This window comes from Symphodus melops (genome assembly GCF_947650265.1).
Source record: "Symphodus melops genome assembly, chromosome: 18".
Classification (NCBI taxonomy): Eukaryota; Metazoa; Chordata; class Actinopteri; order Labriformes; family Labridae; genus Symphodus; species Symphodus melops.
In genome coordinates, this window is record NC_136708.1 from 18,026,922 (window position 1) to 18,051,722 (window position 24,801).

The following is a 24,801-nucleotide window of genomic DNA, read 5'->3' on the forward strand; positions in this document are numbered from 1 at the left end:
ACAGACTGACCGCTCATTTTGTGCTGTCAAACATTAAACAAACAAGCGAATCAGGCTCCCAATTAAATCGACTAATAAAGTAATTGCAAGCTGAATGTCTGCCATTCTTTAAAAGCTTCAATGCTGTGTTTCTAAATAGGCAAATTAAACATTTCATTTGGAAGTTTCTAATTCACTTAACACCACACGTTGTTTTTTTTGTGCTTTACAAAAAAACAGGACAAACAGGTTATGACCCCTCTTTTTTCCATGTTGATGGTGTGTCTGGTTCAGAGACAGAACAGGCATGAGGACGGCTGCTTGTGTTTGCTCTAGCCCTACTATGCATCAGTGCCTCTGGGATGGGAGCCCAGGACTGAGCCCTGGTGGCTGCCAGGATCCTGGCTGGGTGCACTACCCAGACCACATCAAATGGGAGCCTTTTCAGGGGATTACTCCTTTTGCTTTCTTACATGTTTAACACTTATTTCTGCCAATTATTGTGTCTGCGTGATGGTCTTGCAATGCTTAGACAACATAATGAAGGTCTGAAGTTAATTTCTGGATTTGATATTGAACTAAAACGTTTTTTGAACACCGACCCAAATGCGCCCTTAGCGTTGACTGTCAAACTGTGTTAGCATTTTGACAGGGTTTTGGATTGGATTGAATTAAAGGACTTGACAGATGTTTATCCCTTTTTTTTTATAAAGCTATTTCCTGATCTTAATTGCTAATTTTTACCAGCTTGACTTTGTTTTCTATCCAAGCAAAGTTCTTTATTTAAAACTAAACCATCAGAGTATTGATCTGTATCTATTTACGCCATATGAAAATTATTGGGAAAAGAAGATATTCTTTTGGTATTGGCTCCAATGATACTTAGCCTGAGAATGACACGTTTTAATGTTACAAATGTCCCCTATTATAACAAGAAAATAAGTCAGAAAAAAATCTTCAAGTAATTACTGATTTGGAAGAAAGAGATAAAGCAAAAATACCAGCGATGTTTTCATTCCTTTTCCATTTGGGGTGAACCAGTTTGCTTCCAGCAGGGAGGACCTGCCTGCAGCCCCACCTGGCAGTCCACTCGCTCTCTCCCTGATTTATAGTTTAATACATTTGTGCTGCTGCCATATGGCTTCCCTCTCCTTCCCACCCCCTCCCTCCATCACCCCCTCTCCCTCCCTCCCGCCCATCCCATATCTTAGAGTTGCTCATCTCGGGGGCCTCTCAATCAGGATATACCCCTCCATTCGGCCTCCCTCCCTCCTTCCCTCATGTCCATCCCCCCCTCCCTCCTCCCTCCTCTCCTTCTGCCTTCCTTCTCGGTTGCAACAGGGCCCCCTGCCATCTTCGCCGATGCTGCAGTTCACTCCCAAGGTCAGCGCAGATCTGATCTTGCCACCGTCAGCGATTGATGTATCCTTGAGCGAGTCGCTGGGGTCCAGTGTCATGCAAACAAGAGCCATGTTTGGAGGGTTAATCAGCGTACATTTCCTTTTTTAAATCAGCAGCAAACATTTGTAATCATTTTCATGGTTTGGTAAAATAGCCAGTGGCTTAATACTGTGATATGAGCCAAAGATGGAGTCAGTTGGAGAAGGGGGGCGGGGGGGGGGCAGGGGGTTGAGCATTGTGGCCAAGAGCTTTCTCACTCTCTCATTAATTATCATTGATAGCTTGATTACACAAAGACATGAGGGGTCCAAGCTTCAAGGTTCAGTCCAAAAAGCCGACCAAATTCCACATGACCACAAACGAAACACCGAGACTCATTGCCGCTCACATTTAGGCATCCGATTCAAACAGGCACGTCCATGCATCTTCATGCTTTCATTCTCCCAAGAGACTTGCATCGAGATTCGGTCGGCCATAAATATGTTTTCAGCATGGAAAGCGGGAGCGGGGCGTAACTCATACCAAAAGTGGAGCCGTTCGCCTTCTCTCGCCTCCATTTTATGACATATTTTAGAATCTATGCATTGGAAATTTATAGAGCATCTGTGCTTGGTTATGACTAAGGACTGTATAGTAAAGACATGGTTGTAATGGCCCGGCAGAATAAACGGAGGCCCCTTCTGCATTTGGGGTCTCTTTATCCCCTCTGTATGTCTGTATTATATTCTAATTTAATGGAGTTCTCTGATGCTGTCCAGCATGTTACTAGTCAGCCTAGATTAGAATGTGAAAGTCAGAGAATGAGATGAAACAATAACATTTGGCTTTCTATTGATTAGTGCAGTGGGGCGTAGCATGTGCTTCTCTTTAGCTGAATTATTGATTCCCGAAAGAGGATTTGTGCGTCTGTGTGTGCACGTCAATGTGTCTACGAGTGTGTGTGTGTGTGTGTCTTTTTATATGAGGTTATAGCTGGGGGGAGCTGGCAGGATGCTGCTTTGATGAGAGAATCCTTTAAAGGCCCTATTTCTGTCTATTCCCCAGCTGATCAGTCCATGGAGTCATTTGCTGAAATTCGGCCTTCATCCAGCCTTTGTCTTTCTCTGTGAGTGTGATGTGTGGTGCTGTTCGCAGCTTGCTCTGCATTCAACTTTAATGATAGGTAATAGACGTGCATCATAAATGGGAAAATTACAGTAAAACGCCTCGCTGTGGCCTGTTCCCTCCCCTCGCCCACAAGAGCAATTACAGCTCACTGATCAATTATTGTTATGTTATGATAGCGTTTAGCAAAGAATATAAATTCCTGCTGAATGTGTGTGCTGAGTGTCTGCTTGTCTTGGCGTGCATTGTGTCTAAATTTCTCTCTTTGACAGGCATTTTCTTGGTTTCCTGTTTCATTATTACCCGCAACTCTCTGAAGGAAGTCTCACGTTTCTGATCATTTGCATTGCATCGCCGCAATAACTTCTGTCTCCGTAGTCACACTTTCGTATGGAAAGGCATCACCCTGCTGTACCCTCGTGCTAGCTACGTCACTAATAGGCTTGGCCATTACCTGCCTAATGTCACTAATGGTACACTCATGCAAAAAAGCACAAACATACACAAGGACGCACTGTAAACACACACAGGCGTCTGCTACAGTAAGACTAGCGCATACAGAACCTGAGGAGCCAAGAGGGGCAAATTGAGGCTGATTTAGCAGCAGCTAATGTCCCTGCTTGTTAAGTAAACACCAGTCAATGGAGCCCTTTGAGAGGATTTATGTTTGTTTCAGCCCTCGCTATAGTCTTCATGTACGCTATGTGTAAGTCTTTGGAACCGGAGGAGAGAATTGAGGAAGGAGGATGCACGTGTGGAAGGGTACAAGAGCGAATGCAGTCGATAGACGTTATGCAGTTAAAGCAACAACGAGGGGTTAGGTTTTGTTACATTGGCTGAATCATTGTGCTACAGAAATAACAACAGAGCCATCTAAATCATCCTGTAATGCTTTGACAGCAGAGACAGAGAGGCACGGAGACAACAAGGGAAAGACAGATATACATAGACATAGAGAGCAAGTGAAATCAAAGGCGGTACAAAAAAAAAGGACACGTTTTCAAAGTCTTCCATGGAATCAGTTATCAGTGGCGTAAAATTCGGCTTGCAGCTTAGTCCCCTCTGTCTCTGCTGATGTGGATCTGCTTTGAAGAGTTTATCAAGGGCTTTTAGGGCTGCAAAGATACACTTCTTATATTACATTTACTAAAGCCCAGCTCTATTTCCAGGCCGGGACGATATGTTCTTATTAGTGCTAAGACAGGGGTGGCATAACTCATTTCCCCACTTGTAATTCTTGATACGTGCTTCACGACTGACTGCCCAATCCAAAATACTGTCCTAGTCTGGCTGTAAATCTCAGCTCATCATGTGCTCTCTCTTTGCTAGCTCAAATGGCAGGCTTTTCAGCAAGAGCTCCATCTTTTTTTTTTTAATTATTATTTTTTTTCCCCTTGATCTTTCACCTCACATGGTCAGGAAGCTTGTGGATCATTAATCAACTAATTCTCTTGCTTTTTATCTGCATATGCCGACGGCTTCATCCAGTCACACAATTCCTCTTTGTGTAACTGTCAGTCACTGGAGCTGACAGCTCCATTTATTTGCTGTGGCCTGTGTGTACATGCACACATGTACACACACTGCATTAAGGGGTACTCTTAACCCTTCTCATCTATCAACTGACAGCTCTGCCCTGTCTGCACACCCATGCATTAGAGGTTGTGTGTGCATTACTTCTTCCCCGCAGCCTCTTAGAAGCCACAGAGTTGGGTGCTGGCACCCTGCCTTCTGCACCCTGCCGTCTACTTTGCAGCGGCTTTTGAGTGCTCCCTCAACACTGATGTAGTCCGAAGACCAAAGATACTGAAAAACAAAAAAAGCAATGATTTCATTGGCTGTATCTATAAGAATTTGGGGGAAAAAAGCATCAACTTGGAATCAGCATCTCTTTATAGATTCCGATTCTGGTGCACTTAATTTAATTAATAATGTAAATATTAATGTTAAATTAGGAGCCAGCAAGCTTTTACTGTAAAAAAAAAAAAAAAAAGAAAGAAAAAAAGAAGAGCAAATTTTGGGATGGTCGTACTATTTTGGTGCAAATTATAAATCCCTATAAGCAAACATCTGGTTGCTAACATCATATGTCAATAGTCAAAAAGGAAATGTCTGCTGGATATCTTTCAACGCTTATCCAAATATCCGCTGGCTAAACCTGTATGCACCAAAAAATGGTCCTTTGTCTCCACGGTCTTCTAAAACTTCAGAATGTCACAGCAAGAATAGGCATGTGCTTGCATTAAGTAAAGGGCTTATGAACACACAAATGTCTTCCTGTTTGTTAAAGTTGCAAGTTGGGGGTAAATCTGTTGCATCTTCCAACGCTTTGACTGAATGTCTCAGAGCCAGGTCATTTTTTCTGTGCTCTATTGAAGCGTCTTTGAGTAAGACACAGACCAAAGAATCTGCTCCCATCGGAGCTCGCAGCAGAAAAGAGCATCCAAGATATACTGTAAATGCATGAAATCGAAAATGATGTTCTTCGTGGTAGAGCTCTTGACCCTGAACTCCCCCCCCCCCTGTCTGTGCTGCGACAGAGAGGAAACCCTAACGTCTTGGGTGAAACGGGGAATAAGGGGAGAGAGATGGTGACGTGAGTTGGGCCAGTTCCCTCTTAGTTAAAAAAGCTGGGTAAAGACATTGATTCTCGACAGTTTTGCAGATGGTGCTGTTGTTTAAAGAGTCACACAAAGGATCCTTACGAGGATCGTTTTTACCAGGTGGCCTTAGGCATAATTTGAATTTCCAAACACTTTAATCTGCATTAGCATTTTTTGTTCCAGGAAGCGGAGCTTTTCCTTAGGAGGTGCTGAAATGAAACATTTCTGTGTGTGTGTCTGTATTTCTGGAATGTTCCCACAGAGAGAAAAAGGCGCTCAACATAAAGGGAGACAGGAACAATGTTGCTTCAGATTTAAAGTCAGATGAAAGGCGACGCGTGACGCGCCCTTCAAACCAACCAACATGGCAGGACTACAAATACCTGGATCTTCCACTTTCTTAGTTTTACTCACATTCCTTTTCTGAAGCAAAGCATTTGCTTGCAGCTGTCTCCCCTCGCACGATGCTTTGTTGTTGTTTTTTTCAGTCGGGTCTGGCCTGGTCCTGGACCCTGGTTTTCATGCTCTATTTTCTGTCTCCCCCGTTCCCTCGGCGTACGATGGGGCACAGCCACAGAATTCTGTCCCTTTTCATCTTTGACTGCTTATATACCCTTCTCACTTTTGCTGAAATCAATCTTTCCTGCTCCTATTTTTGCTAAGCCTCTCTTCATCTTGAAATTCTCTTTCATGTCCCTCTTTGTAATTACTCTTTCGCCATCCTCCCTTGCTTTCGTGTGCCTCAAACCTCCGTGAGCCCCTTGCTGTCTGCTGGCCAAGGTGTCCCTCCATCTGTGCAGGATCACATGCGACACCTCCTGTGTATACGCTTTAAATACATACAACCCACTTAAACACAAAGAAAAGCACATGGGGTTTAATAAAAAGTCAAACCTTTTTTTTTGCCATTCAAAGTGTTTATTTTTCTTTTGTGAGTACTGTATGTGTTTAATTTTAGAACAGTTCAAATTGCTAGGCCAGTATCGAATCTGTATCTTTGCCTAACATCTCTTTGGTAACATTGTAGTCAATATTTTTTCATCTGAATGGAATACATTTGACTGAATAAGTTTGGTCGGGGATTATCAACTTTGTGGGAAAAGAGATAAAGGGATTACAAACTTTGTTGAAACTTCAATTGGCTCCTGTTTCTGCTCAATAGATACCAAATAATGCGTCTGAATAAAAACGGCTCCTCTCAGAGGGTCGTTCAATACGTTTCTCTTCCATCCTTTGAATAAAAATAGCAAACACCACCTGTCACATGTGAACAATGGAGTTGTTTCCATTTCATTATGGTGGTCATTGGTTGCAGTGCATTTTTAATTGTCTGCTTGTATGTTTCTACAATTACAAAATTCATGGAGCGCATGCGTCTGTCCAACGTCCACCTGAGGGTCAGTTCAACACAAGCTAGGACGAAGGATCTAGAAGTTTCTCTTAATCGTGAGCCAGTAGCAACCATTAAAGCGGGATTTAGTATATCAACAACTATAATGAGCCTTTTTATTAAACCAGATAACTTGCATTTAAAGAGTGATGTGCCTTTTTTTGGCAGGGAAAGAGATGGGCAGCAGAGGAGTCGGGTCAGGACACTGAGCTGCTGATGAACGGTGTCAGACTGCAGCTCACGTTCTGACGAGGACTGAGGGATGGGGGAAGTAACGGCATCTCGTGACAGACAGACAGGCAGTCAAGCCGAGCTCTTTTGTTGTTCTAGTGTAACTGAAGCTTTGGGTGTCTGCTGCGTCTGCTGCCCTACCTTTGGCATGCCGGTTCACATGAAGAAATGCTCGGGTTGCTGGAAGTGGAAGGCTAGAGGGAGGAGGGCTTGGTGGCGTTCACTGACTCAGAATCAGCCAGAGTAATTGCTCCTGCATTTTTAACGAGTGGCTGCAGTGTAAACTTTGAGGAGCAGTGCACCAGAGGATCTTCACATGAATCCTGCAGCTGCAGAATTGCTTTTTCACCTTCCTGATGGAGGGCATATGATGGAGGCAGAGGCTTGCTTTAAACATTCACTACTGGACATGCTCCAATACCGTCATTTCCTTCTTTAACTTAATTCAACACCTGAACTTGTGAAATGCCAAGTACAAAGTTTTATTATTCCATTATTAGACTACATTATGCTATAGTTAGGATCAGACAGCTGATCCCCTGTGCTAGCTTCGACTAATTGTACATTTTCGACTTGCAGGTCACTTTAGTTGTTTGCTATCTGCTTTTCCACTGTTATCAACAAGTATCCACTTTTGGAAGTCATAATTAATCCATGATGGCAGTTTAGACTACTGTTTCTGTGCAACGAAGAATTGTTTTCAGGTGGAGCATGTTGATTGTTTCACAGAGCAGAGGTAATGGTTTTGGACTGGAGTACTCGCTGATACACAATCCTGCAATTTTAGTGGAATCAAAAGCATTACTAATATTATCATCCAAAGAAATGAGCCCTATAATTCTACCCGAAACATTCAACGTAGTATGTCTCCTCAATGCCTCGACTGGTGTGGTTGTTCTTTCAGCCAAATGTAGCCTTTTTAGTTTAAGTGAGGGAGGGTGCTATTCTCTTCGGTTTCGATTTATTATGAGGTAGTAGTTCTCATTTGTGCTCTGTCCCATGAGACACATTTTTTGGGGGGATATTTAAGAGGGCCTAACAGCATCATAATCTAAACAATCTACTACCTAGACGGTACTGAGTCTCCCTAAAACTATTTTCCTGGAATGTCTTTGTGTCTTATTTATATGCAGCACATTAAATTTACAATGTATCTCTCTTTTGCACCCGAGAATCAGGAGCCGTAAAGGACTGAGAAAACCACCTGTGGGGAAGGACGGAGAGTTCAACAGTCTCATTTTTCACAGACGTTTTTCATTTACCTAACGATGTTGCAGTCTGACAAATACAATCCTCTCACAATGTTTTGCTCGAAGGGACCGATGACCAAGTGTTTTTTCCCCCCAGATGTTCCGATGTGGAAATCGGAGGGAACACCAGTCACAGACATGCAAATGGCCAAGTGTAACCTTACCACTGTGATTACTGCAGGAGGCCCAGGTCTCTGCTCTCCTAAACACATACATGGCTGCTCTGCAATATTTACTCGACACAGCTGCATTAGTAGAGGCAGGCTCATTGAAAATACCGTGTCACGCATAGCTTGAAAAATGGCTCCGGAAAAAGCCAATTCTGCCATGAATGAGGATAAGCAAATAGGCATGAGGGCTTGAATAGCTGCCAGTCCTGTCAGATTCTCCCCCCCCCCGCACACACACACACCCAGCCACAATGAGCTCCTATACAAATAAGGATGCGTGCACCAATTTAGCGCGGCAGATGAACCTTGCGAAGCCTTGTCGAGCAAGTGGGGGATTACCAAGAGCAAACAGGCCTTTCTCCCGGCTTTATTTGAGTTAAATGACTCGAGCCACCCTCTCAGATGTTGCCTGAATGGGTTTTTGCCTGGCAAACCTTTCCACTGCTGCAGACGTTTCTGAGGCCAGAATGTGCGTGCATTAGTCAGCGTATGGAAAAACACTGAGCGGGACAGGTAGGCGGCATGAATTAGATTGCAAGGACACTGATGCGGGGAGCAAGCCGAGCCAACAGAGCCTCAAACCAGGATAAATGGAAAGCATAGCCGAGGAGAAAGCCCTCGACGTGATAGAGTCCAATTGGAGGAGAGATAATTATTCTTCACCAGTAATTAGCAGCACATAAACAGCCATTGGCAACAGAATTAAAAAGTGTCATTATGATATGTGGTCTCCGAGCAAGATGCCGCTTCTCTTGCTTTTCAATAGTTTATCATGTCGCCTTGCAGACACCCCCTGTGCACACACTGTGAGCGTATGGCTTCAGTAAGTGGCACATGAATGCCTTAAAATGAAAAACCCACTGAAGGGTCTGCAGGACAACCATCTGTACAATCGGCACTTAGCCTGATACTATCTCCTCTGCCACAAATTATTCAACTTCACCCCATTTGAGGGAGAAAGATCAGGACAGAGAGTGTCTGAAAAAAGGAAATGCTCCAGAAATCAATTCTTTGTCATGCATTTAAGCAAGTCTTAATCTTTGCCCATATTAAAATATGCATAATATTACAAGCACCATTTTTTTTTTTAAATAAATGCAAATGTTAGCATTCGAGTACTTTTCCAGGAGATGAATATTGATGTTTTTACCTCCCTGTATTTTTTTGTCCTTGGGCTCTGGTGAAAATGTTTGAAAACAGCGGCTTTGAAAAACAGTTAGCTGCTAATTCCCTGTCTGCTTTCTCTCTCTCATTAGCTGCCTTGAGTACCCCGTGGAGGACTTGTATCCATTATTTATCTCTAGTCCCAAAAAAACAACAGCTGCATGCTTGTGTAATCGCCATATGTTACGCTTCTCCCAACATATTGGGTGGAATCATGCTGTATATGGATCTTCAGGCAACCCACAGAGATCTGCATTAAGCCCACTGAAAATGTGCTTTTCATTCAGGCTATCACCGGGAAAGACAGTAAGAATTTCCCTCAGCTTTAAACTATATTGGGCAATTAACCACAAATACCTTGCAGAATATTTTGGATGCACTCACACTGGTGGAATGAACACAAGGAGCGAAGGGAAGAGGGTTACATTAGTATTCAGCCGATAAAGCAATAAACCCTTGTAGAAGCTGCAGTCGGCGCCATTCAAAGCAGATTCTGTGTCCTCAGCACTTTGGGCCAGCAATTAATCACAAAGCTGACGTTACCCCGCCTTCCTGGGAACTTTGGATAAACACTCGCGAAACGGCAAGACAACGTTCTCCACCACAGACCCGGTAAACTCATTAAGACGTCCGTTGACGTTAGCTCTCTTTCTGAAATGTTTAGGAATTCCCAGCCCCAGTTGTATAGACTTCCTGTAGAGCGCAGGCTGATCTGTTTAGTCATAGATAGCAGTTTAACAGCCAGCTCGAGATACAGCAGCCTGCTCCTGCTTCTTCATTTCCCTCTGAAGGCTTATGTTGAACGCTCCCTACTCATGGCGGATGTGTGGCAACATTAACTAGCATATCGCATCTGCTTAACCTTCGTGTGAGTTTGTGTGTGTTTGTACGTTTAACATTTCCCTGCTAGCGTGACCGCACAGTGGTTGCCACAGTGATTTGTAGAACGGGAAGTTTCTGAGTCCGTTGAGGCTTTATAAGAGGATGGCTGGCAGCATGTGCTGTATTGTTACCATAGTGATAGTGGCCAACAGTGTGTTCTTACCTAGCTTACAGTTTGACAGAGGGTCAAACAAGGTTATTGAAGGGTAACTGCTACAATGTTAATGTAGGTTTCCAGTGTGATTTAAGAACCACCCAATTAAATAATACAGTTTTATCAATTAAGCTTCAACCAAATCCTTTACCTTTTCCTGTTTTCATTTTATGTTGGCTGAGAAAGTTTTGCAGAAAAGAAAGACATAGTTCATATATTTTACAAAATGTGTTTCCAGATGAAGTTAAGAGCTCATCGGAATCAACTGGTCTTCATCTCAAACGTGTAACATCCAATTGAACAAGTCTCTCTTCTTCTTTGTCTCGTTATAAATCATGTGACTCCTCATGAACGCTCAAGGCATGTGAGGAAAAAAAAAAAAGTTTCACACACTTTTAGAATCCCAACACACACAAAGACCAACATTATCATGTGCATACACAACAGCCTGCGAGGAAACATGAGAGAGTCGGACGTTTATCATTGAGGAAGGAGGTGGGGGTGGGGAGAGGAAGGGTGGGAGTCCTGTTGGGTTCAATGAGTTCACTGGAAGAGACTGACACATCGCTCACCATCCATCTCTCTCTCTCTCTCTCTCTCTCTCTCTCTCTCTCTCTCTCTCTCTCTCTCTCTCTCTCTCTCTCTCTCTCTCTCTCTCTCTGAACTATGGTTGATCTGAATAATTTATCTCCTATAATTTATCTCTCTACCTCTATCTCAGTCACTCTCACACACAAACACACACTCACACACAGACATGCAATTACCCCCCTTTCCACATAAACACAGACATACACACACACATGCCTCTGGGGGAGTGTGTGGGGGGGGGGGGGGGGGGGGGGGGGGGGGGATTGAGTTGGTGTAGAGTGAGTGAGTTGGAATCTGCACAGAGGGAAACCTGATAGGCATTCCCTGTGCCAAACACATGAGGTCACCCTGACTGACTGATCCAGCCTGCCTGCCAGCCTGCCTCCATTCCTCCATTGCCGTTATGTTAAAACCTTGTATCTAAAAAAAAATCAAAAATAACAAAAACTCCTTGATTTACAAGCTTTCCGTATCCATCCCTGGAAACACAAGAATTACTTTATATGCACTCTTCAATCATAAAGCTTTTATAAATGACCATTCAGACTTTAATGGGGGTCTTCTTTCCCCAGTTTTGTGCTTCAGTAATTGTACTCTCCCAGATTATTTAGAGCTGTGTGAACATGGCAACGTCCCAAGATCAGTGTCAGACGTGGCAAGAAATGAGCCGTTTGATGATCACGCAGGTATCAATCAAAGCGACAGATTAGTCAATGGTTTTTGGACGATAAAACAAATTCTCACACAAACTGTCACTTGTCAGCATCAATCAGTTTAAAGACGTACCACTTTAATAAACCGCACATGATGTTGGCATTATTGAGCAACATTTCAAGTGTAAAGTACTCATTTTATCTCATTTTTCCATTTAAATAAAGTAATCTTTACAGAGATTTGTCAATAGCGATGTAGGGAAATAATTAAAATATTTAGAAAAACAAAAACAATAGCATCAAAGAATTCATTAAAATGATAACATTTTCAGTTTCACTGTTCTCAACTATTAGAAAGTTGTATTCACGCAATATCATTCTTTTGAAATAAGAAATCAAGTGCAATAAATCACAAATAGATCAAAAAGAAAACCCTAAACTAATGAATTGTGAATCCGTTCGAGTCTGTAATTGGGCCAAAGTATCTGTGACATAGTTCTAGCCTGTTAGCTTTAAACAATACTGTCTGCCTTGTCTCAAAAGTGATGGCTATGAAATGTTGGAATCTTAAAATGGAAAATGTGTAAGCTCGAGAGACTCGTCTTTTATCCCAAGCAGCCCTTTGAAATATCCACCAAACCCAAACAATGCTGTCAACTCAAAGCACTGCTCCAAAAAAGGACCCTAAACATGTGTTCTTTAGATCCCGGCTCCTGTTTCCTTGTCACACAAGCATGCAGCGTAGACACACACACACACACACACACACACACACACACACACACACACACGCACACATACCCATGGCGATGCACACATTCCTGCTCTTGCAAACACACACACACGAGAGCTCCCACCCCCACACGACACGAGAGTCACCTCTTGCTCCCACGCATCTCATGTTCTTCCCATATTATGTTAAAACGGACATGCATAATTGCTCTGGCCTGGTTTGTTGTTTTTGTTGGAGGTTATCAGCAGCCCCCATGATGCCTCCGACAGAGCTGATCATTGTTGCAGGCACCATAAGTCTGCATCGCAGAGCTGGCGAGATCCTGCTTCTGTGAGGTCTCGTTGTGAGGATGAAGGGTTCTGCTTTTAGACGGGAAAAGAGGAAATTCAAGTCATTAAATAATTACAGTAAATCACGTTTATAAGTTGGGAAGAAAAGTACCTTTAAGGCTAATTTAAAGTTCTGGTATAACATTGTGAACACTTTGAGTATGAAGTGTGCTTTAACATCTCTTATTGAAGCGCTTTATATAGAAAGAGCTTCTCTTTCCACAGGCCTAGAGGTAAAATGGTGTGAAATGAAGCATAAAAAAAAAGTCTTTTTTTTTTTTTTTCTCGAGACAGCTACACCTACTACATCTACAATACAAGCACTGTCATTCTAATCCCTGAACACTGTAATGACATTCCAGCTGCCTATTCCACTGTGGGAAGACATTTACAGCACCACCAGTGTTAAACACCCACTTTTTTTTGTTTCCCACAGAGCAGAGTAGAGTCCACACCGGATGCACTTGCATGTGTCGGCCCTTGCTTTTTTTTTTTCTGCTTGTACGCATGGCATTTCTGGAGGCTGTGTTGATGGTTCAGATGTTTTGGAGCACACAACTACCTCGAATAACCTTCCTTGAGGATTCTGACTTCCACGAGTCATTTGAGGGCGGAGGGAAGCTTTAAATAAAGATGTGGCTTGTGGCGACTCGCTGACTCCATATGCATTGTATACACTAGCCCGGGCACTGCCTTTGCCAAATATGCTCTTGAGCGATCATGTTTCCAAACAGTAGGCTGGTGACTCAGAATCTAGTTCTGTGTCTACATGAGGCTGTTGGAGCTAAAACCAGAGACTGAGTGAAGACAGCAGCTTTCAGTGGATGTTAAGACTTTAAAATACTTTTTTTTTTTCTAGAGAAATGACTTAAGCCTGTGATTTGTATAATATTCCAAAGCTTTGGTTTTTGTTAATATTCAATTAATAAGGCTTTGTTTGACCATTTTTTATTTTCATTCTTAATCTAATTTGTGTGTATTTCTAAAGTAGCTTTACAACTCTTAATGTTGATGCAATTTACCCTCTTTCACAGAAAGAAATTCTCGACTCTTTTGTGTTAGTCCCCTCTCTCTCTCAGCGTCTTTCTGTTTAGCAGCACAGGTGTAATGTTGTGTGTTATTGCTGTGTGAGTTAATGGAGAACGTCAAACCGGCTTGTAGCGCTGCCTTGGCTCTGACCCGTGCAGATTGTGGAGCGACCTCGCTGCTGCTGCCCTGAGCCTGTAGTTGGAATCCAATCTCCGTGCTGGGATATGGTGCATGTTTTAACGGTACGCTTTGAAAACTTTGACCCCCCCCCACACACACACACACACACCAACCCAACCCCTTGCCTTCGCCAAAGTGTCAATCATTCCTCGAATAAAAATCTGGTGTGTTTTTTTTTTCACCTGTGATGACCCGAGTTAGGAGGAGGTTTTGGCTCACGGTTTAATCACATTACTCCCTTACTGCTCTCTTTTCCTAGAGCGTTATGAGACAATAAAATCTCAAATTTTTCTGTCATTAGTAAGGAAGCCCATTTTTAATTACATATAAATAGAGCAGCAGGTAATATCAAATGCCCATCACCTTTAGGTTGTATGCTAATAGATTCCTTTTAGGAGAGTGACTGAAGGGTCGAACGTAAAGCCACTGCTAATCAATAGGGCCTATTTGCTCCACTGAATTACAATTACAATCAATAGTACTACATTAAATGAACATTTTATAATTAGAACCATAGAAGATGAGTGATTGTATCATCTGAAACAGCTGCTTTCGTCTTGTGGTTTCATATTACACTTACTCTTCTTTCAATTACAAGCTGAGGAGTGAGGAATCAATAGCTATGGACAAGTGACATCGTCAAGGCACTAAAAGGGAAACTGAAATCACACAGGGCCATCGCGGCTTTGTTGTTCAATGAGTCATCCAGAAGGAGTTCTTCTCCACACTTTTTCGTCGCGTCTCCGTTCGGACGCTCGTCACTGGTGGTCATTTTCCAGAAGTCATCGGCTCTGACGCAGCTCCCCACCTCATGCTGAGATGCATTAATGGCGTTCCAAACGTGGTGCGGACTGACACTGCACCCCTGTGATTTAATAAAAGGTGAATGTTGGGAGGAAAAAACGGGGGTAAAAAGAAAAACAGGAGAAAACTGAGAGCAGCGGGAGAGCGGCTCATCAGCAGAATTTCAAGGTGAAGAGCATCCGCTGAAGGTCTTTTTTTCTTTCTTTCTTTCTTTCTCCGTCTTTGTCATTCTCAGGTGTACACATACTTTTCACACTGTTCATAAAGTGCCATACAGTCACTCTGTGCTTGAGCCTGAGAATCCATAAAAAAAAAAAGACTTCAACACACTCTTGAGCTTACAGCGAGATGTTTCTCTGAAAGGTTGAAGACGTAAAAACCAAAGCAGAGGGAGCCTTTTTGTTGCTCCAGTATGAAATGAAGTTGGAGAAATTGTGTTTGGATCTCAGGGAAGGAGAGACGACGACGACAACGATTACAATCAGACATCAGCAACCTGCTGAGAGTCTTCAGTCTAATTCTGAGACGAGATAGTTAACGCCGTTGCTTATCCTGAGATGGCTGGCAACTGGAGAATTCAAAATAATTAGAGTGAGCGAGAGAAGCGATTAGAAAAAAAAAAAAAGAAGCTGGATGGGTAAATGGGAACTGTTTTGATGAGCTGGAAAATGTGGAAATGTAGTGCAGACAAAATTGGTTTAAAATATATAGACATCAGTGTTTTTGTAGGTGCCTGATTGTGTTTATTCATCTCATATCATATCAGTATATTACATTAAACCAAATTAGGAGGTTTTGATGTGAATCAGTTGTGAGTACTCACATCACACTTTTTTATAAATACAGTATCAAGATGTAGGTATAATTCAGCCAACCAATGGAGCAACCTGTTGTTGATAATCTTATCATGTGGGAATATTTGTTTTTGGATACTCTGTTTAAATAAAGCCGTCCTTCATCAGTCTGATGCACAAATCCTGTAAATACAATATCCCTTAACAGCCGTCTTGTTTATTGATTTCCACTATTTCACACAATGCTTCAATTAATACAAGATGCTTAAAAAGACACGTTATAGCAGATTATCAACTCGCTGCAGATAGTATACGGTCAATACCAGCTTCTCTGTCACAAACAGTCACATATTGATAGCTATCACAAAACCCCTCAAACATCTTCTACTGTCTCCTTTTCCCTCTTAAAGGCGGGGTTGGTCATTTCCCACAGATACACTTTTTTTAAGATTGTGGTTGAAAGTGTCTTCAGGTCTTGACAGAAATTAATAATCCAAGTGCTCTGAAAAAGGAACAAAGAAAATCTCTCATCTTTAGCAGTCGTAAACACAAAAAAAAAAAAGTCGACCAATGTCTGCCACAAGGTCCCAGTCTGATGGACCAATCACGCCTCCCTGACTCCCTGCTAGATCTCTTGCTCATGCGTGCACAAGCCGAGCTTGAGGTTCGCTTCTGGACCAATGGCGCTTGTGCATGTAAGTGAGGGGCGTGGCTTTTGAGGGAGCACAGAGGGAAGGGGTGGCTGCAGACAGAGCACTGAGGAAATATTTCAAAATGAAAACGACCAACCCTGCCTTTAAGTCAGACTTTATTGGGCTCTGGGTTACCAGGTGTCAGTGTTTCCAGTACCTTTTTTTTTAACATAGAATTAATGCAGACTGTACCATCTTATAACAAAAATGAATATATGTATAAAAGATTAACATAATGCATACAATGCAAAACCTGCTCCCTGAAGCCTCCCTCTGTGATTGCTTACTGCTGAACAGACGTCAATGTTTTATGCAGCGGGATCACTGTCACTAAGAGAGCACTTTCAACATGTCCCTTTTACACTGGCACCCAGTGACACTTTATATTTCCCTAAGAAGGCACAGAAGGAGAGCTCAGGTCTCGTTTGAAGGGTGAATACTCCTCACTACACTTTACTTCTTCACTCTCAAAGTAGGCAAAAGGACGCCTGATTCGACTTCTTGCACTGTTTGCTCTCACATGCAGGTAGCTGCAGTGCTTCAAGGTGCTTCTTGGATTTCAGGAGGCGCCTTTTAACTTGAAACCAAAGAGAGGCCAGTCAATTCTTTCTCTGACCAAAAAAAAAAAGGAAAGCACTGGCGGCTTTTATTTTTTGTTCCCAGTAGTGCTCAGAGTATTAAGCCTGCCCACCAATTAGGGCATGCCGATTCTTACAGCCCATGAATTATTAAGAGCAGCCCATCGACTTGGAGCGGTGATGGAGGGCAAGAGAGCGAGCCGAGACACCTGAGCACCACAGCTGCATCTGTTCGAGCATATAAACTGTCAGTGTACTGCACAAATTAAGCACACATAATCCGAAATGCTCTTTTTTTAAGACTATTTTCCAACTACAAATGAGATAATTGCAGCATTTATTAATTCGAGCTCCCACAGGAGCAAAAATAGACACAGCCAGGATAGACTGATAGGATAATGTGTGGTATTAGATTGCATCTTGCTACACAGGCTACCCTCAAGGTCAACCAATTCATCCCTGCTGTAGAATTTATCGCCTGCTTGAAGCGAAGGCAATGAGGTGCTGTGAACCTTGAGCTCATGTCTATATAGAAGGTCTTCATAGCCATATAGTGGGGGGGAGAATCCTGCTTGTTAACTGTTCCAGGGCCGGACAACATGACCCCGTGATGGTGGGGTCCAAGGCCCGCTGGTGTCCCTGATTTTTTTTTTTTTTTTGATTGATTGATTGACTTCATATGACAGCCTTTTTTACTGTTGTTTTTTTTTTTTTTTTGTGTTCTACCGGTTCCTTTTAGTTTGTTCTAATGTTGTGTTTGCATCTCTGTCAAAGGACTTAGTAGACCAGATTTATAAGGTGCTATGTGGATGAAATTATGGTCATCAATATTTTGATTAAAAGCAGTGATTTAGGGCAAATACTAAGCTAACATTCACCCGGACTAAAACCTCATCATAAATACTGTATGTCTTTAAAATGGCGCCAATTGGCCGTAACTCTCAAGGAATGATGGGAACCCTGCAAAATGAGTTGCCCATCAAATGCCACTCCCAGCGATTGTCAGCTTTTAAGATGTATTAGCTGTATCGGGTGGGTGGGTTGCTTTGTGTTGGAGTCCCTGCCTTACTCGATAACACAGCTATTATTATGCATGAATAATTGGATGCATTCCTTTATTTTTTTCCCCCTCCCTCTCTCTTTCCACCAGTGGACTGTTTAATGTAGCAGAGTTGTCAAATAGGTCTGTCTCGGAGAAAGACGCAGCCAAGACTGATTACTTTATGTGAATCACTTTTTTTCCTTTGTGCAGAATTGAAATAATTTAGAGCAGTTAAGGGAGGAGTGGGACTGTGGTGAGAAGGATATATGTGGATATTGTGGCACGGCGGGGCTTTTAAGTGTGTTGTGATTTAGTTATTTATTGTTTTGCTGCGGGGAACGGAGCGAGAAGAGAATGCCGGCTCTCTCAGATGTCTTTAAATAGAGATCCTGACGGCCTACTCGCCTGCTCGCTTGTTTTCAGAAATGGCTGCTTCAATCTCCGCTTGGTAATATACATTAGCCATGGTCCTGTTTGTCACCAGAATAGCTGAAGTGCCCTTTAGCTGACATTAGATGCAGTGTTTTCTTCTTTGTTGCTCCCTTGTTTCTGAAAAACCACCGGGCGGATGCAGTTTAATGCGCCGGCAATAGCAGCGCTTTGCTCGTTTATCAGTGCGACTCCCTGTGTTAAAAACACAAATACGATGACACACAATACCACACTCAGGCATGAATCCAAAAATTGCACAAAAATGATGTTCCTCAATTTCTCCTCTTCTTCTGTTTTCTCTCTTTGTATTTCTCCCTCGAACACTTTATTGCTCCCCCTGGCTTTTTAAAAAAACGGCAATTTCCCCAGTCTTACAGAATATATAACAAGATGTGTGCATGTTAGGATCTTGTTTTTGGTTGCTGTGGCAGCAGAATGACAACGAGGCAGGAGTCAAAATATGATGATGAGGTATTGACTGTGAGATTTTGTTTTTCATATTGACAGACATGATTCAATCTGAACACATATAGGTCTTAGAAAAGGACTGAAAATGAAAATACACCTTTTAAGACCTGAACACACTCTTATAACTCCCAACTTTAGTCCTTAATCAGTGGAATAATTCAGATTTTGTGGTCTGAGTTTGGGTATGGAGAGCCATCCTGACACAAATCTGAAATTGAGAAAAGATCCTGAGTTGCCCGATAGAAGGACTGCAAATTGCTCCTAGAGATGCTTGGATACTTCAGGGTGGATTTGGGCTGAACATAACTGCTTAAGTATGTCAAAGTCACAAAAAGAACTGCAGTTTCACGAACGGATGCGAGGTCTAAAAACAAAGTGAAACAGAAAGATGTTCTCAGTAATCAAAGATTTGCCTAAAACTGCTCTCTAATTTTAGTCCTGAGAAACCAAAATAGACTGACTTAGAAGTGCTGATGTCTGAGGATTTAAACGGCTCTGTGTCAGAATCAGATGCTGACGAGCTGCTTACTTTCTCTCTGACCTGATAGATGTAGTTTCTTTCTATTTTATGCTGGATCAAAGGACTTATGAAAGCTGTTACATTTTCTTGATGGACAAAGTTGACCAGAAATGGGACCAGACTTAGCCTGATAGTTCTGCAGTGTTCTGTCTCGATGTCAGTCAGGCCCGACTTGTTTACTTCCGCTCGATCGTGACTCAGCCTCATTATGTCTCGTCCCTCCTACACCTGCCTTCCAGCTGTGGCCTTCACCACACACTGAACATCAAACTGTGTATTGATGGCCTTTTGTTTGTGTCTGCTCTGCTTCATGTTTACTTAATGTTTGCAGTCATTAGCATTACCGTCAGAAACCACACTTCTGAAACTAAAGTGCAGATAAGTCAAGTTAAGTTCCATGGATGGATGAGTCTCAGAATGAATGTTTAGATATACTGGAGACTGGTTGGATTGGAGCAGTACAACTTTGGCCTCTTGTGGAACAATAAGCAGCCTTTAATTAATTAACTATACATTTCAAAGACAGTCTTTCTTAACCCCCCAAAAAACACAAAAAAGGAAGGAATGCCACCCTGGATTGGCGCCTGCTTTATGTGTGTGGCAAGCCTCACATCCTCACCCTCCGCCAAGTCTCTGAAATTATAAACAGCATGAGGACCATTGTGATGGTAATGGTCCGTCCATGTCTGTGGGCAGACCCCTTCATATTCAGGCCCACAATGACTCTGCTGTCTCGGGTATTTAAGAGGTGGTCTGAGCCTTGGAGCTTCCTGTTCATGTGGTAATCTGCGAGGCGGTACAATGGAGCGAGCGCTGTTCTCTCAGAGCCCGGCCCCGCACATTCAGACCCAGAATGAAGGGCCACACACCACAACAATAACAGTCCACCGCTATCATCTCATGAAAAGTCTCCATTGGAGGGTAAATAAATAGTTTAGAAACCTTTTAGCAAGTACAATAGGCCAGACCACCGCTGATTTTTTCATCTTTGATGTCTCTTTACACTTTTTTTTCCCAGCCTTATAAAAATATTATGTCAGGCTGGGAAAAGAAAAATGCTGAAAAGACTGTAAAAACTCAATTGCGATTTTACCTTGAAGTGGAGCTCTGAGGGCTTTTTTGAAGAGAAAACAAAAACAAAAAAAAAAGCACTGATATCATTTTCATCGTGCAACATTTAAAATTCAAATTGAAATAAAAGTCAATTGTCAAAATAATTAGCACAGAGAGGATTCAAGAGCACATTTTTCATCCCGCAGTGTGCACATTAGACTCAAGGGTGACATCATGAAAAGAAAAGAAATCAAAATAGAAAAACCGAATGGCCTTGTGAGTTTGCACGAGCAGAATTAAGACGATTTTGATTGCTGCTTTGTGTTTTCGGAAAGTTGTTGTGTGAGTGAAAGCATCTCAGTAAGAGACCCTTATGAAAGCACTTAAGCAAATTGTCAAAGGGAGGAACCATAATCCAAACGCTTTTGATTCATAAAGTGGCGTGCAATGGGACTGCTGATATGAGACGATCGCACGTCTTTCTGAAATTTATGGTCATTCAGTCGGCAGTTTGATGCTGAATTAGACCCGTGAGAAGCTTTCTGAACTGATCCAGTGAACGCTGTTGGAGAAAAAAGTCTTTCTTTACTCCTACATGCCCATTGAAGCAAGACAGACACATTTATGAATGAAGTGTAAACGCAGTGTAACGTGGAAAGAATGAATTACCTCAGCCACCTTTGAAGATATAGAAGCCCTGATAGCATCACTGTTTGGTTTGTTCTAACCTGTTTGAACCCAGATGGCCTGTGTTTATCTCCACCGGCTGTGATCTTTAACCGTGTCCAAAGTGTTGCTTGCATTTAAACTCTTCCAGCAGCCTGACCGACAAAAACCCAGCAGGCCGGAGTCAGTGAGGCAAGCAGTCAGGCGAGAGGGTAACATTACACCATTACACTCACCTGTTCCACAGCCTCAGTAACTTATCTCCTGAATAAATCACACTACCAAGGTCCGAACTACTCCGACCCTGCACCTCTTCTTTGGCAGACAAATGCATCCCCATCCATCTTCCCCTCTCTGCTACCTCTTTTTATCTGCTTTCTCTCTCTCTCTCTCTCCCTCCAGTCTTATTTCTTACATCTCTCGCTCTAGATAGCTGCCAGACAGCGCTCACTTTATTTATCACACGATTGTGGCACTTTTGGATAAGGCTCCACACCCGCGCTGATTGAACTCTTGCTTGTGAGAGCTGCGAAGCACAGATCATTCCCCTTTGGTTTCCAGTAAGTCATGGGATTGACAGTTTGGGATGACCTGTCCAGCAGAGGCTCGACGGTTTTCCTTTAAATCACTTGGAGAGATGCCTCAGAAGGGTCCCTAACTCAGCTGCAATTCCGAAACGCCAGCCAACAGAAATACAGCATGCAGGTATGTCCAAATTAAAAATGGAAAAACGCTCAGTCGGAAACAATGTGTGTGTAGTGCTGCTCCAACAGAGATCACAATATCTGAAATACCTCCTAAACACTAATTTCTCAGTCACCGATAACATCAACTATTCTGACCATGAATCATTTAATCTCCCTGCCTTCATGATGAACTGTGCTGTACAGCGGTATGTCTGCCACTGGTTGCTACTGTTTCAGAAAGCAAAGAAGAGACATCAGTAATGATACAACAACAGTCCTTCTGTCTAAACTAAATATTGAAATTTCATGTTTTAAATCAGTTCCTCTGACGCTCGGCAGTAACGATAGCTTAGCGCTCCTGGAAGCTTGTATTAGCTGTTTGCTTGGAGGTGCTCTGCCAATTCTAAGGTTAGTTAAATCCAATTAATAATTTTGCTCCTGAGATTTTGAATTGGAGCAAAATTTTATTCAGATGTCTTCTGAATGACAAACTTACCCGGTGAATAAAAGTGTTTAAAACCCTTAATAAAGTAAAACCTAACAAACAAGAAGCTTTCCAAAATAAAAAACAAAAAAAACCTCTCAGAATTAAATCGTTATTTATCCCTTTACGAATAATTATCGTGTTTTGTTTTGTTTTTTCTTCTATGACTGGCCGCTAAACCTCCAAATGTCAAACATTCTCCCAGTTTGGTTAAACAAAAAAAATGTTTGTAACCATTGTATCACCATCATCTATTCAGGGTTGTTGGCATTCAGTTCACACTGTTTCAGGTTGGTTCTTGGCATCGACTGAATTGGTGTAATAAAGTTGAAAAGAAATGGGCTCAGAACATCTATACTGTATGTTTGTGGCGATGTACATTTGAGCTTTGTCTTTGTTATTGTGACATGTCATTCTCGGTATGACATGTCCAGGTGCACGGAGGCTGACTTGGAAGCAGTGCAGTATTGTTCTCTTTGTATCCCTGAGTAAACCAATCTGTTTCACAGCCTCGCTGTCTGCCCGAGGAGGCGGCTGCTTGCCTTTCTTTAATGTTGAGTAATGCTGATGTTCCTGCAAGGGGGGATAGTTGCTTAACACTCAGTGCACAATCTGGCCCAGCGTTGTCTTTGGCCTACTAAACTCTGCTCAACACTGTGTAAAAACTCCCCAATGGCCGTTAGACAGCGAGCAGAAAGTGGGTGGAGAGTCAGAGGAAGAAGAGACTCTGAAGAGGAAGCGGGGAGCGGGGAAGGAGAAATGGAGGACGAGCAGCCAGATGAGGATTGGGCTGGATTTAGGGATAGATGAGAGCTGACTGAAAGGATTGGAGAAGGTGAGGAGAGGATGGATGGAGGACTAGCTGGGGGATAGCTTCAGTTATGGAGGGTTACAGAGAGGGGAAACGTGTGGGCATGTCGGTTCAAAGATTGGTTATGTAACAGTGCAGACAGTTCAATTCATGGACAAAACGAGGCGCTTAAACTGTGGAAAATCTTTTTTTACTTGAAAACAGTATTTAGACTGTAATGATGAACTAAAATGGCGACGTGTTTGCTAGAGTGTGATTTACTGCTTTGACAAAGTGTACTTGTTCAGTAAAGATGATGAGTCAGTGCCTGAAGTACACTATCAGCCCACTTCAAAGTAAAAACCTGCAGCAAATAATGTTGTGACAAATTAGATCTCATCCAGGGCCACAACAAAGTGACTGAAGGAATAAATGCCTGCAGGTAGGAAAGAATTAATCAGCGGTGAGCCAAGTGCCAAATCAGAAGAAGGAGACTCTGAAAGATGAGTCACAAAGGGGGGGGGGGGGGGGGGGGGGGGGGGGGGTTAGTATCTCTAGAATAAATTAATGTAGGTGCAGTCTGGGGTCCTTGTTGTGTTTCACTGGACAGTTTTCTTTAAAAGCCAAAACACCAGTGGTAACTTTACACAGTTTTACAGATACATACATTTATAGTAAGAGGGGGGCACTAGTTCCAAGAGAAGATTCCTCATAAATAACAAAATCCAGGACGTGCTGGTCACTGGTTCAACTTTGGTTCAACAATCTCTTTCCCTCATTTCCTATCTCTCTGAAGGTGTCCTATCCATCAAAGGCCCACATTCTTGAATATTACAAATTGAAAAAGATGCAACACTTCAAACTACTGTCAAACTAAGTCATTAATACAAAAGCATTGTCCCATTTTTTCGTTGCCATGGCACCATGTAGTCCTCAGACCACCTCCTCTTTGAATTCTTCACATACCGGATGGAATTCAATTTGTTTGGTCACGTAGATCAAAGATTCATGGTGTGAAGCAGAAAGCCTTCCACGTCAGATTTGCGGACAATCTCAGCCTCCAGGATGTATGTCTGGTGAGGTCAAGGTTCCACACATGGCTAATTGGATTGCTTGGATTTTCTGAATTGGGGTATTCAGTACTTTTCAATCGTGGGTTTAACATTAAAAGAAAGAGTCAGCAGAGCCTCTGTTTGGAGGAAGCAACGGGATTTACTACACAGAAGTTGAGGTATATTCCACTTTGAATGGGATCACAGAAACAAACCTGAGCCACTGATGTAAAAAAAAAAAACGTGATTTTTTCATTTAAAGTGTGAGCTATGTGTTGAATATGTTCAAACTTCACCTTGATGTCACAATGCCTCTTTCTCTAGGACTGTTTTTTACCCCACAGCCGCCCTGAATTACTCCAATTTTACCTAAAATTATCCAAAATGTCCATGTAAAGTGACAGTAAAACTTCATGTAAAGTGACAGTAAAACTTCATGTAAAGTGACAGTAAAACTTCATGTAAAGTGACAGTAAAACTTCATGTAAAGTGACAGTACAACTTCATGTAAAGTGACAGTAAAACTTCATGTAAAGTGACAGTAAAACTTCATGTAAAGTGACAGTACAACTTCATGTAAAGTGACAGTACAACTTCATGTAAAGTGACAGTACAACTTCATGTAAAGTGACAGTACAACTTCATGTAAAGTGACAGTACAACTTAATGTAAAGTGACAGTAAAACTTCATGTAAAGTGACAGTAAAACTTCATGTAAAGTGACAGTACAACTTCATGTAAAGTGACAGTACAACTTCATGTAAAGTGACAGTAAAACTTCATGTAAAGTGACAGTACAACTTCATGTAAAGTGACAGTACAACTTCATGTAAAGTGACAGTACAACTTCATGTAAAGTGACAGTACAACTTCATGTAAAGTGACAGTACAACTTAA

At 42.3% G+C, this 24,801-nt stretch overlaps 1 protein-coding gene and 1 long non-coding RNA gene across 9 annotated transcripts in view; one reads left to right on the plus strand and one right to left on the minus strand.

Moving 5' to 3' along the window:
• The window catches only part of LOC306839969 (RNA-binding motif, single-stranded-interacting protein 3), a gene marked incomplete at its 3' end in the record, with an annotated part of 278,776 nt that overhangs the window by 76,560 nt on the left and 177,415 nt on the right, over nt 1-24,801 (plus strand). The gene's annotated exons all lie outside the window — the stretch shown is intronic.
• On the minus strand, nt 5,983-7,195 carry LOC306839976. Its single transcript, XR_013781281.1, has 2 exons — nt 6,550-7,195; nt 5,983-6,514 (listed from the first exon to the last, which is right to left on the minus strand). It is a non-coding gene; the product is annotated as an uncharacterized lncRNA (long non-coding RNA).